Below are 11,982 nucleotides of genomic sequence, written 5' to 3' on the forward strand. Positions count from 1 at the left end.
ATTCAGTCCATCACTTGTTGTTTTTGCAATTGCCGCCCTAAGTGCGCTGGGGATGCCCAGACGTGGGTCCCAGGCACTCCACACCACTTGGAGTCAAGCTAGCCGGGCTGAAGAGAGGTGTTACCTCGAAACCGGTCCGGTCCTCGGATGCTTGATTCCGTTCTGGGAAGGACATGGCTTTTGTAGTTCGGACTGGACTGTTCCCATGGGGCAACAGGGTCAGAGCTGATTTGCATATCGCCATTGTCTAACCCAGGGTGGTGTGGAGTGCAAAAAAAACGATGGATTTGGGCCCAGATCTTTTGACTGGGGGAGTGTGTGACATTGATCCACATTCAGTCCATCACTTGTTGTTTTTGCAATTGCCGCCCTAAGTGCGCTGGGGATGCCCAGACGTGGGTCCCAGGCACTCCACACCACTTGGAGTCAAGCTAGCCGGGCTGAAGAGAGGTGTTACCTCGAAACCGGTCCGGTCCTCGGATGCTTGATTCCGTTCTGGGAAGGACATGGCTTTTGTAGTTCGGACTGGACTGTTCCCATGGGGCAACAGGGTCAGAGCTGATTTGCATATCGCCATTGTCTAACCCAGGGTGGTGTGGAGTGCAAAAAAACGATGGATTTGGGCCCAGATCTTTTGACTGGGGGAGTGTGTGACATTGATCCACATTCAGTCCATCACTTGTTGTTTTTGCAATTGCCGCCCTAAGTGCGCTGGGGATGCCCAGACGTGGGTCCCAGGCACTCCACACCACTTGGAGTCAAGCTAGCCGGGCTGAAGAGAGGTGTTACCTCGAAACCGGTCCGGTCCTCGGATGCTTGATTCCGTTCTGGGAAGGACATGGCTTTTGTAGTTCGGACTGGACTGTTCCCATGGGGCAACAGGGTCAGAGCTGATTTGCATATCGCCATTGTCTAACCCAGGGTGGTGTGGAGTGCAAAAAAACGATGGATTTGGGCCCAGATCTTTTGACTGGGGGAGTGTGTGACATTGATCCACATTCAGTCCATCACTTGTTGTTTTTGCAATTGCCGCCCTAAGTGCGCTGGGGATGCCCAGACGTGGGTCCCAGGCACTCCACACCACTTGGAGTCAAGCTAGCCGGGCTGAAGAGAGGTGTTACCTCGAAACCGGTCCGGTCCTCGGATGCTTGATTCCGTTCTGGGAAGGACATGGCTTTTGTAGTTCGGACTGGACTGTTCCCATGGGGCAACAGGGTCAGAGCTGATTTGCATATCGCCATTGTCTAACCCAGGGTGGTGTGGAGTGCAAAAAAACGATGGATTTGGGCCCAGATCTTTTGACTGGGGGAGTGTGTGACATTGATCCACATTCAGTCCATCACTTGTTGTTTTTGCAATTGCCGCCCTAAGTGCGCTGGGGATGCCCAGACGTGGGTCCCAGGCACTCCACACCACTTGGAGTCAAGCTAGCCGGGCTGAAGAGAGGTGTTACCTCGAAACCGGTCCGGTCCTCGGATGCTTGATTCCGTTCTGGGAAGGACATGGCTTTTGTAGTTCGGACTGGACTGTTCCCATGGGGCAACAGGGTCAGAGCTGATTTGCATATCGCCATTGTCTAACCCAGGGTGGTGTGGAGTGCAAAAAAACGATGGATTTGGGCCCAGATCTTTTGACTGGGGGAGTGTGTGACATTGATCCACATTCAGTCCATCACTTGTTGTTTTTGCAATTGCCGCCCTAAGTGCGCTGGGGATGCCCAGACGTGGGTCCCAGGCACTCCACACCACTTGGAGTCAAGCTAGCCGGGCTGAAGAGAGGTGTTACCTCGAAACCGGTCCGGTCCTCGGATGCTTGATTCCGTTCTGGGAAGGACATGGCTTTTGTAGTTCGGACTGGACTGTTCCCATGGGGCAACAGGGTCAGAGCTGATTTGCATATCGCCATTGTCTAACCCAGGGTGGTGTGGAGTGCAAAAAAACGATGGATTTGGGCCCAGATCTTTTGACTGGGGGAGTGTGTGACATTGATCCACATTCAGTCCATCACTTGTTGTTTTTGCAAGGGCCCGATGATGAAGCATGCCACCAACTAGGTTGGTGGGTGAGGGTTTCATGACCAAACCAAATGGTTTGCCAACATACGTACCCATTGAGTCTCTTTACACAACTTAGCTAGTCCTCCTTGATAATCTACAATTATCTTTTGGTGGCAGCCAATGAGACGCTGGCAGACAAATTACAAGTAGTCCAAACACGGCAGCCAGGCTTGTTCTTAAACTTCCTCCTAGCACCTCTTCTGCCCCGTTGTTAAAAGGAGCTGCACTGGCTGACAGTGGAAAAAAAGGTGCATTTTCACGATCTGCTTTCTCACTTACAATGCTCTAAGAGGCAAAGGACCCAGATATCTTCAACAAAAATTAAGCCAAACATATCCAGCAGAAGCTTATGATCATGTGATAAATACCTATTGTGTGTCCACCGCATTCGTTTAACTTGATGCAGGGAAAAAGCTTTCTCTTACCTTGCCCCCTATTATTAAACAAGCTTCCGCTACGCATTCACGCTTGTGCGAACTACTGCAAAATTCAGGAAATTGTTGAAAGCCCACCTATTCAAAATTCCTCTATCCCTCTTTCTGCTGATACTTGTTAAACCGGTTACAGCGCCGAGATGCCCATGGGTGAGTCATGTGCCATATTAAATTTAAATAACATAGCATAGCACTAAAACTACTGATCCCCTAGACAGACTGCATGAAAGGCTAATAGCCCTGTGGCTCATTGAGATAACCACTAGGATTTTAACCCCTTGCATACTGATGACGGCCCCCAGCCGTCAGCCGCGACCGGCAGTGGTAGTAAATGCAGGGCGATGACGTGGGGAGGGGGAGGGGGAGGGGCATGGTGGGGGGTGGTAATGTATGGATTACGGAGTTTTACAGGTAAGTAAACATTTAAATAAATAAAACAAATTTTGTTGAGTACACTGCATCCCAAAATGCGATGCAGTGCGCGTAACTAAATTCGTTTTATTTATTTGAATGTTTACTTACCTGTAAAACTCTGTAATCCATGCATTACTACCCCCCACCCTGCCCCTCCTCCTCCCTACGTCACCGCCCTGCATTTACTCCCACTGCCGGCCGTGGCTGCCAGCCATCATGCACTACGGTGCTCGTGTGCTGATGACGGCTGGGGGCCGTCATGAACCCGCCCACTCAATAAAACTGCCGCACAGGCGCAGAATCGCGGCAGCATGCAAGGGGTTAATAAAACAACATCCTGCTGCTAGAGCAGGCAGTTTTAAGTAACGGGCCACAACATTCCACGCAAAGCATTTTTCAGAGACATTTATTGACATATCCAACATCTGCATTGGATTGGTCAGCATTTTTACCCCCTCCCCCTATTTGCCCTCCACCCATATAGAATCACTGGGGGGAATTCCTGCAGAATACACAATGCCATGGAAGGAAACCACACTATCTGACTCATATTCTTGTTATTCCAAGTGGCTCCTGGGTACTCAGAAGTACAGACTCATTCTGCTTTGAACCACAACCCTTCTAAAAATCATTGACAGTGAATCAGTCACCCTCAAGAGGTACTCCCAAAGAATGAAACCCAATTCCTCGATCCTTATGAACAAGTTCCTCTTATGCCTCATTCCAGAAAGAGCTTAACGTCCTGCTGTTATAAACATACTTCAAACTAACTTGATGAGTTGTAATGGCCAAAAGGATGTCTTACTTCGAGAGTTTCAATATTATCAACAACTCTAATCATAGACTTACTATTGGAGTCCCCACATATATCACAGTGTGTGCCCAGCTATAGTCTGCGTTCTCTTGAGCTTCTCCTACTTTTATTACTCTTATTCGCCCTACAGGCCTTTTCTCTCTTCCTGCATTTTATTAATCAATATTACCTAACATTCTTTTCCTTTCTAGCCCTTAACCTGGTAACTGCCAATCACTGAGTATCTAAGGTACTTTGCTACCTGGAGGCATTGCATGAAATGGAAAAATAGAAGTGCAGGTACTCTGTACAAGAGTACCTGCTTGTTTCTGAGAAATGCTGGTACTCTCCAATTTAAAGTATTATATTTCTCTTGAGAAGTGCTGGTACTCTCCCTCTCAAAACAAAAAAGTGCTGGTACTCAGTATCAGACAGTACTGGACCATTAAAAGCACTGAATATAGGGAAATATGAGTTCATTTGAGAGGTGGACGTGCAAATCTGTTAGTTGGATTCAAAAGGATAAGGAAACGATAGAAGAGGGAAGAGTCAAGAAAGTGTCATCTGGGAAATCAAAGTAGTAAGATGAGCTTTGGGGTGAATAAAAAGAGAGATGAAGGAGGGAAGAGGCCATAGAGATGTATTAGGGAGATCATAGCAGTAAAATGAGGTTTGGGATGAGCAAAGGAGGGTTAGAGGGAAGAGCCTAGAAATAATTATTTTGGAGATCATAGTAGTAGAAAGAGGTTTGGGATGAGTCCGAGAGTGGAGGCAGAGGATATATTTAGGGAGGTATAGGGAGAAACAAACAGAGGTGCATTGGAGAGAGTCAAAGATTTGTTTTTCCTTCTACAGTAGAATTAAAGTAATTAATATATAGATACATAACTACATAGAAAGGGTATGCATGTATAAGGAAGATCATATTTTTAGATTTAAAGTTGTATTGTATAAATGCAGACTTTCAAGAGTTCATGTAATTGAAGCTAATTTATGTAGTTTTCTATTTTTTTATTAATAATTTTTCTATTTTTCTCAATGTTTCATGGGATGCAAAATAGAATGGGTAAACAGGACGAAATATGTAAACAAGAAGACATTTTAAACTAACAACCCGATGTATAAATACTTAAGTGCTGTTGAAATCCAAAAGTCATGCTAAAAATAGTTCAGTGCTTCCACTGCCCTATGATTTTTAATATTCCTTATACCTTATTTCATTGTCCTTAAAAAATGTAGATAAAAGTGGTTAAGATATGTTACTTCCACCCTTTAGTACTATATGTTATTTCATTCGGGACTCTCCAGAAAGTCTCGACTCTTTTTAGGGGTCTTGGGACCATTATTTATGAACACTGACATTAGCACCTGAAGCTGTGCTCCCCAAGATCTAGACTCTGGTGAGTGTTCAGTTATTGGCTAGTGCCCATCGCTTGTCCCAATATCGTTCCTCGTCAGTTCTTCCCACAGACAAATTTGCCCAGGAAGTCCTTTGTTTGCAAAAACTTTCTGAGGCACCTCTATACAACCAGAGACGATTTAAGGCATGGCAAATTGGGCACAAGGCCCCAGCCTTTCAGGGGGGCCCCTGATAGAGCCAGCTCTATTCTGCAGAGAGTGTTACCAAGATGACTGTGAATACTTATTAAACAGATTGTTTTAAATATCATTTCCCTTAAATGTATTTTAATGTGGATGATGTGTGAGAGTCGATTACAGGCAATTTGCTGAATAATGTGTTTATATTTCATGCAACGTCCATAAAAACGTTTATTTTAGCTCAAAATAGGACGTCATATATGAGAAATGAGAGGGTGTCACAGAGATTATCAGCAGTACTATTAATGAGCTGCTGCTCAGTTACAATAGTTGAAAGCACATTAATATCCATGAATATTAGATGTAAACACAGTGTGCCTGTGCACGGTCAGTGACCTGGACAAAGAGGGATGAAAGAGCTGAATTTGGATCCTAAATCCAAAGCTATTCTTAACAGGGGCCCCCAAAATAAGTTTGGCCCAGGACCCTCACAATCCTTATAATGTCCCTGTATATAACTTTGAATTCTCATTCTGACAAAGAACCACGAGTATGTGCGCTTCACAGACCGTAAGCTGTGTTCCATTACTTGTTCTATTTTATTTCACGACCATGTTTTTTAATTAGGGGTAGAGCTATTTTATTTCGAGTGATATTGACATATGAAACCCACCAAATCCATACAGTGTGATGACACACGTACAGCAAACACACACTTTGCAGATGACAACCACTTTGTCAACGTAGAAAGACTGAGGACGTAAAAACGGGCGACGAACCTTCGCTACTTGCCTCTTAACATCACACTTGAAGGATATCTGTCTCAGACAGGAGCGGACACCAGGCATGATTCCCTGTTACAAAGTGACAACAGGATTACAATTCGAGCAACAGTTCCCTGTGCGGGCACCTCGTACATAGCTGCAACGTTACTTTTCAAAAGTGGAAAATGCAGGTCACCTTGTAAGGTTGATTTACGCGCCTGAGTCAGTTTGCAGTGTCTGGATGGTGGCGCTTTAAAACGACATGATTACTAATGCATACAACGTGGCAAGATGCAGGTCAAAAATCCACATTTTCGTCTACTTGCTGATTCCCTAGCCATGACACAGGCTATCGAAGAGGTTGGCTTTCTTATTAAATAAAATTATTTTCAACTTTATAACAATTTTCCGTTCTTGGTGCACTTGCTTCCGCAGTTTCTCCGTTTGAAAGAAATCTAAATTCCCTTCGTTGCTGTGGTGCCAAATTACGAGTATTTATTAGGTGATAAAGAAAGACATGGTAGATGGAATATTGTGCATTGTGCTGAAACGTAAATGTAAATGACGAAAAAACGAGTTTGACAAAAGCCAGCAAGTTTATGACCGCAATCTAGTTTCAAAACCTGAAGTGTTAGAGGTGAGCAACAAAGATACTATCTACCTTTTGGGAAAGTTGTTGCAGAACTTCAAAAATGTTTACAATGCAAAAAAAAAGGTACAGTTCACCTGCCAGGTACGACTGACTTATATTCGCTCTCGCTCCCAGCCTACCCCCGCCGCCCTCCCCCTCTTCGGCCTTGCTTCAGCTCAGCCTCTGAAAGTTGAACAAAAGTCTCTTTTAATAGAATTTCCTCCTACTTTACCTGCTCCGGGCAGCAGCAGTAGCAGCAAAACTTCAGCCAGAAAATATCCCGAAGTTTCTCCCCTTTCCAGCAGGTGCTCAAGAGGTAGGGAAAATACACCAAGGAAACAAAAAATATATGTATGCGCAGCTTGGTAACGCGCCAACCTCTTTTTCGAAAACATAGGTTATAACTTGTTCATTCCCTTCCTATTGTTGTAATTACTCGGAAAATGCTCGTATTCTGCGTGTATGCTTTTTTTCAAGCTGTACCCCTCTGAAGGCTCGAGGGCCTTCCGTGGGCTCACCTGTCGCTCCTGTCCCGCCTTTCTTCGTGGCCAGTGTTACGTACGTGGGATTGGTTGCGTCTCAGCAGAGCAGGCCCCTTATCGAACACGATGGGGCGAGGTCCGGAGAAGCCACAAACGGCGAGCCGTCCGTCGCATCTTGAAGATTTTGTACTCCTCCCTCGCATGCCCCCTCCTTCTTCCCGCACCAACCCCCCGTACACCGACCCACCCCTTCTTCTGGTAAAAGCAGAGTGGATGAAGGAAGCTTAGCTGGTGGGGTAATCGCCACACACCACATGTTCTTTCCTTTTTTTTTTTTAACGTGCTCGCAGCGCTCTTGAAATTTGCTGTATTCGCACGACACACGTATGCACCATGTCACAGATCATGGACAGCTCTGGCAAGGGGGGTGTCGATCCCCATTGGAGTTATGAAAGTTTTTAATTGAAGTGTACTGACCTGTACAAAAAACATTTCACGATGAGGTTGGTGCAGTGAAAGCTTGACAGATCTGGAAGAGGCTGGCTCTGTTATGGTTAATGATAGAGTTGACAACTTGTAGAGTGACGTTAAAACGCCATACACATTCTGGCCCAGGCGGCTCACCGAGGACATTTTTAATTCAAAAGTCACACTGGAAGCTGTCAAATTCACCTCCTGCTGGGACGTGACAGACCCACTAACATTTAGCACTGCACGGTATGGCAGAAGGTCTAGTGAAGATCACATGAAAACAAGTGAAAGGTGCCAATAATACATTAATGTTGTTATGCAAAAGTCCTTTGAGATGCCCATTAGTGTGTTGGCCATGTAGGCTTTGCCATAAGGGCTGTATAACTTTTGGTGTCAGAATAGAATGCCTCCACATTCAGGTTTACTGGGAACAAGCACTGCAAATGTATCCTTAATCATCAGTTGAGCAAACATTACATGTATATAGAACCCCCCCCCCCCCCCCCCCCCCAGGGTCAGCCCTTACTGAATACCTTCATGTTAGAAAGCCTCAGATTTGAAAACAAGAACAGTTCTGTTGAGAACCCCTGATGTAATAGCAGGGTCGAAAAACATCAATAACTAGATAAGAGACTGCTGAGCAATTTTCAAGTGACTGTCTTAAAGAACGGGCTCATTTATAACCCCATCAGCTCCAGGAACAATTCCCCTTATTTTCTCGATGGAATGGGGTCTCTGTAAAATAAGGGACTCCTGAATGTACCATTCAAACAAGGAATGCTAGTGGCTTCTTTTTTAACTTAAACTTGGTACAGGTTATGGCAGATTGTTCTGTTCGTTGCTAACCATAAATGGCAAATTTCAGTGGCTTTTTAAAATTTTTAGCCACAACCACAAATAACCCCCTTTTTAAATGCTTTACTTGTGAAGCTATATATATATATATATATATATATATATATATATATATATATATATATATATATTTTACCTACTGGCAGTCGCCAGTAGGTAGTTATAGTTAGGACGTACTTTCCATAGGAAATCCACAACATTCTATTTGGAATAACTTTGGCGTTGGTGGACGAATCTTCGCGAATTTCTCCAAGAAAATGGCCTGCTCTGTTCCTTCCCTGAAGGGGGGTGATTTGTTAAGCGGGGGCCGAGAAAAAAGGGGGGTGCCAAAACGTGTTTTCCCCATGCAATTTTCCATAGGGACCTTTAGCCAGGGCTACAGCCTGAACGGCTGAACGGAATTACACCAAATTTGGCAGAGAGATAGAGTTCGGTTAGCAGATTGTGCTTTTTGTTAAATGGTGTAAATCCGTTCAGTAGTTCCTGAGAAAATCAAAAGTAAAATCATAGTGATATCAAGAGACGAAGTACTGCACGCGTGCGGAAATCTGTACAATTACGAGCACGAGCTGCATGCTGATTGAATGTCAACTGTCTGTCAACACTCCAAACCAGGAAGTGTTGGCAGCCATCTTGTGCCTCGGTAGCACTGAGTCACAAGAAAACTGTAAAAGAAAGTTGAAAAATAAGGAAAGGGGGCAGGGTAGAAACACGTTGACCCTCTAGGCCTGCTCAGGGGGTCTCACATGGATCTTTAGGCCCAAGATTTTTTTTTATATAACGGGGTACGCGTATGGTACTCGTACGCGGTGGAAAAGGACAAAAAAACCTAGAAGTCCATTTTATTCTTAATTAGCTCACGGGGGGGGGGGGCAATTCCCGGGGGCAATTTTTTTCTAAAATGGGGGGCTTGCTTGCTGAAAATGCTCCTGCAGCAGTTGATGTGCTTGGTGCAGTAGCAGGTGGGTTGTCCTGCAACCTCCGTATTGCAGCTCAAGCAAAGTTGTTGGGGTGCAAGTTCTTCACGTGTCGCTCCATATTTGCTGTGCCAAAGGAGTATTTTTTAGATGGGTCAGCCCTTGAAAGAGTTGTTTGGCAAATTTTACAGGTTACTTTTGGAGCATTAACCTTTTTTTGGCCTTCTGGAAAAGTGAAAAACTGTCAAATTAGAGCTTCTTTCCTCTGCTTTGGAGGTTCTTCAGGAATGAAATATTCCTCTGAAGAATGGCTGGAAGATGAGTCCATTGCTGTTATTATGTTAATCTTCCTTCAATTTGACAAAATTCTCAGAAGAGATGCTTCTTCTTAGAAAGTCAAAGTAGAATGATTAAAATGGGACGGAACTTTCAACAGTTGGAATTTTTGGTAATTTGTGTAATTGCTTTTGTTCAAAGTTTAAAAAAACTATTTTAATAACTACCCTATATAATGTATTCTGTTAGTATGATCATTAAATACATAAATATATGTTTTTAAATAATTAAAAACATTCGCGTCTTTCGTGTACGGGGCACCGTAGATGACGTCACACGGAAGCTTTGATGCGACGCATAACGTGAAAGCGTATTCGTAGCGTATGCTGAGAATGATTAGCAGTACAAACTATGGTGCAATCACTCTCTCACTGTCAAATCAGAGCACAGGGCGCGCTATGAGAATGGTTACAAGTGGTCACTCATTGGAGATCCGTTTCAGCTGTATGGCTTATCCACGGTATCATAACGTTACCTTTTAGCTTGTTTAAGTTTGAGGTTTGCATGAAATACTATGCTATAGGCAGATATGGATCTTTAGGCCGCGCTTATCTCCATGAAGCTTGGTTATTACCATTTACATATAGGTGCTTGAGGGAGGGAAAAGAAGTTTATCTGAATGGCGAGGATTGCACAATAGCATCAGATCACTCCTTAATTTGTAGACACATACAATTGCATGGCTCTTGTAATCAAGATGCGCCTAATTTGGCCTGAGTTTTGAAAGGCACTCCGACACCTGCTATCATAACAACGTTGAGTTTACTGGCAAACGGGAGTTATTTACTTTGAAATCATACAGATTGTTGTGCGATGTGAGCAGGCATCGCTTACATGATTACGGTAACTGAGCGTGTGGTTTGCTATAAAAAAGTTGTGTTTACTCCTCTGCATGGGAAGCTGGATGTTTGTATCTGGCTTTCATTTCCTACCTTGAAAGCAGAGTCAACCAAATGAGCCGTATAAGAGCGCTATTGTCTCAAAAAGAGGTTGCTCTTACATCTGCTAGAGAAACATTTGTCCTTCATGTAGCAAACACCCGCACAGAAGTGCATGCTTTATTAAATACAGACGTGCCCCTGCATTTTGGGTAGTTAATTCAGACAATCTTTAATGCGTCCTTGACTACGGAATTACCGTACTTTTTTAAAGTTATAAGCAGTGGCCTTGTGACTTCTTTTCAAACTATATTTGGTGTCTTCTCTGCATTTTTCCATTCGATTTTTTCCAGCATCTTTGGTGGATTCCCCTTGATACTCGCATTAGTTGCCGGTGTGCTTTTATTGATTTGTTTACTTAAATATGGATGCACATCCTGAAGCACACAACAATATTTCTTGGCTGTTGCTGGTACGCAACCGAATGCTTACTTATTACGGAGAGCTGCCTCTGGCTAAAGTTGAGTGCAGCTTATGGATTATTGTTTCGATTTTCCTTTTTCACATGCGTTCAACCTGTCTTCCATTGCTTGAGCTGCGATTTCGACTGGGCCCTGGATTTGTGTCTCTGCAGTACGGTGTCTCCCAACGCGGATTATGACCAGCTGATGAGCCCCTTAGTGGTTCATGACTGGCTCTGTTCTGGCGGCGGGATTATGGCCTTAGCAGCGATACATGGAATAATGGGACGTTGGAATGTTTTTGCAGCGGCACAGGAGTTCTTGGCACGCAGTTACATTGAAGATGACCCGAGTTTTCCTCCGATGGTGATAGAGACTCCGGTCATTGAGGAACATGTATGTTCATTCTCACTATTGAATTGGATGGCTGAAATGTTTTCAGATGAGAACAATGACTTCGTCTTGGAGGCTGTTGCTACATACTGTGCTTATACACTGTTGGAATAAGAGTCTTTGATTTTTCTACCTATTCTTTATTATTTAGTTACTGCTTTCTATGAAACAGCGAATAATTTTTTTTGCAAATTTGAACTTGACTCTGCATTTCAGGCTTGGACTCTGCGTTCGCAATTCGCCCACGTTTATATCACGTGCTTCGATCAAGGAAGGGTGCCGTGGGGCTGAGCCTTGTACTCACACCGTGTTAAGTTAGCATGGGTTTATTAGAAGCTTAAACGTCATTTTTGCTTTCCTGCTCTGCTTTGCACACAACACGCACTTGCGATATTGTTTAGAGAAGGCTGAGTATTTTGCTTCACATAAGAATAATTTGTTATGCTACATTGGTAGACTGCCTTGCTAATTTAGTGTATATAGTGAGAACATGGAACATCAAGGTTATCTTGGACACTGTGTCTGTTATTCGGAATGATCCTTGCACGTTCGAGCCAT

At 44.0% G+C, this 11,982-nt stretch overlaps 1 protein-coding gene across 1 annotated transcript in view; it reads right to left on the reverse strand.

Moving 5' to 3' along the window:
* Positions 1-7,292, reverse strand: part of NFE2 (nuclear factor, erythroid 2) — a 160,898-nt gene extending 153,606 nt beyond the window's left edge. Inside the window, exon 1 of the mRNA XM_078688342.1 lies at positions 7,150-7,292. The gene's annotated coding sequence lies outside the window, so the exon portion shown is untranslated. The remainder of the gene's footprint in view (positions 1-7,149) is intronic.
* Positions 7,293-11,982: the final 4,690 nt, after the last annotated feature.

The sequence above is a fragment of the Lissotriton helveticus genome, chromosome 1_1 (genome assembly GCF_964261635.1).
Source record: "Lissotriton helveticus chromosome 1_1, aLisHel1.1, whole genome shotgun sequence".
NCBI lineage: Eukaryota > Metazoa > Chordata > Amphibia > Caudata > Salamandridae > Lissotriton > Lissotriton helveticus.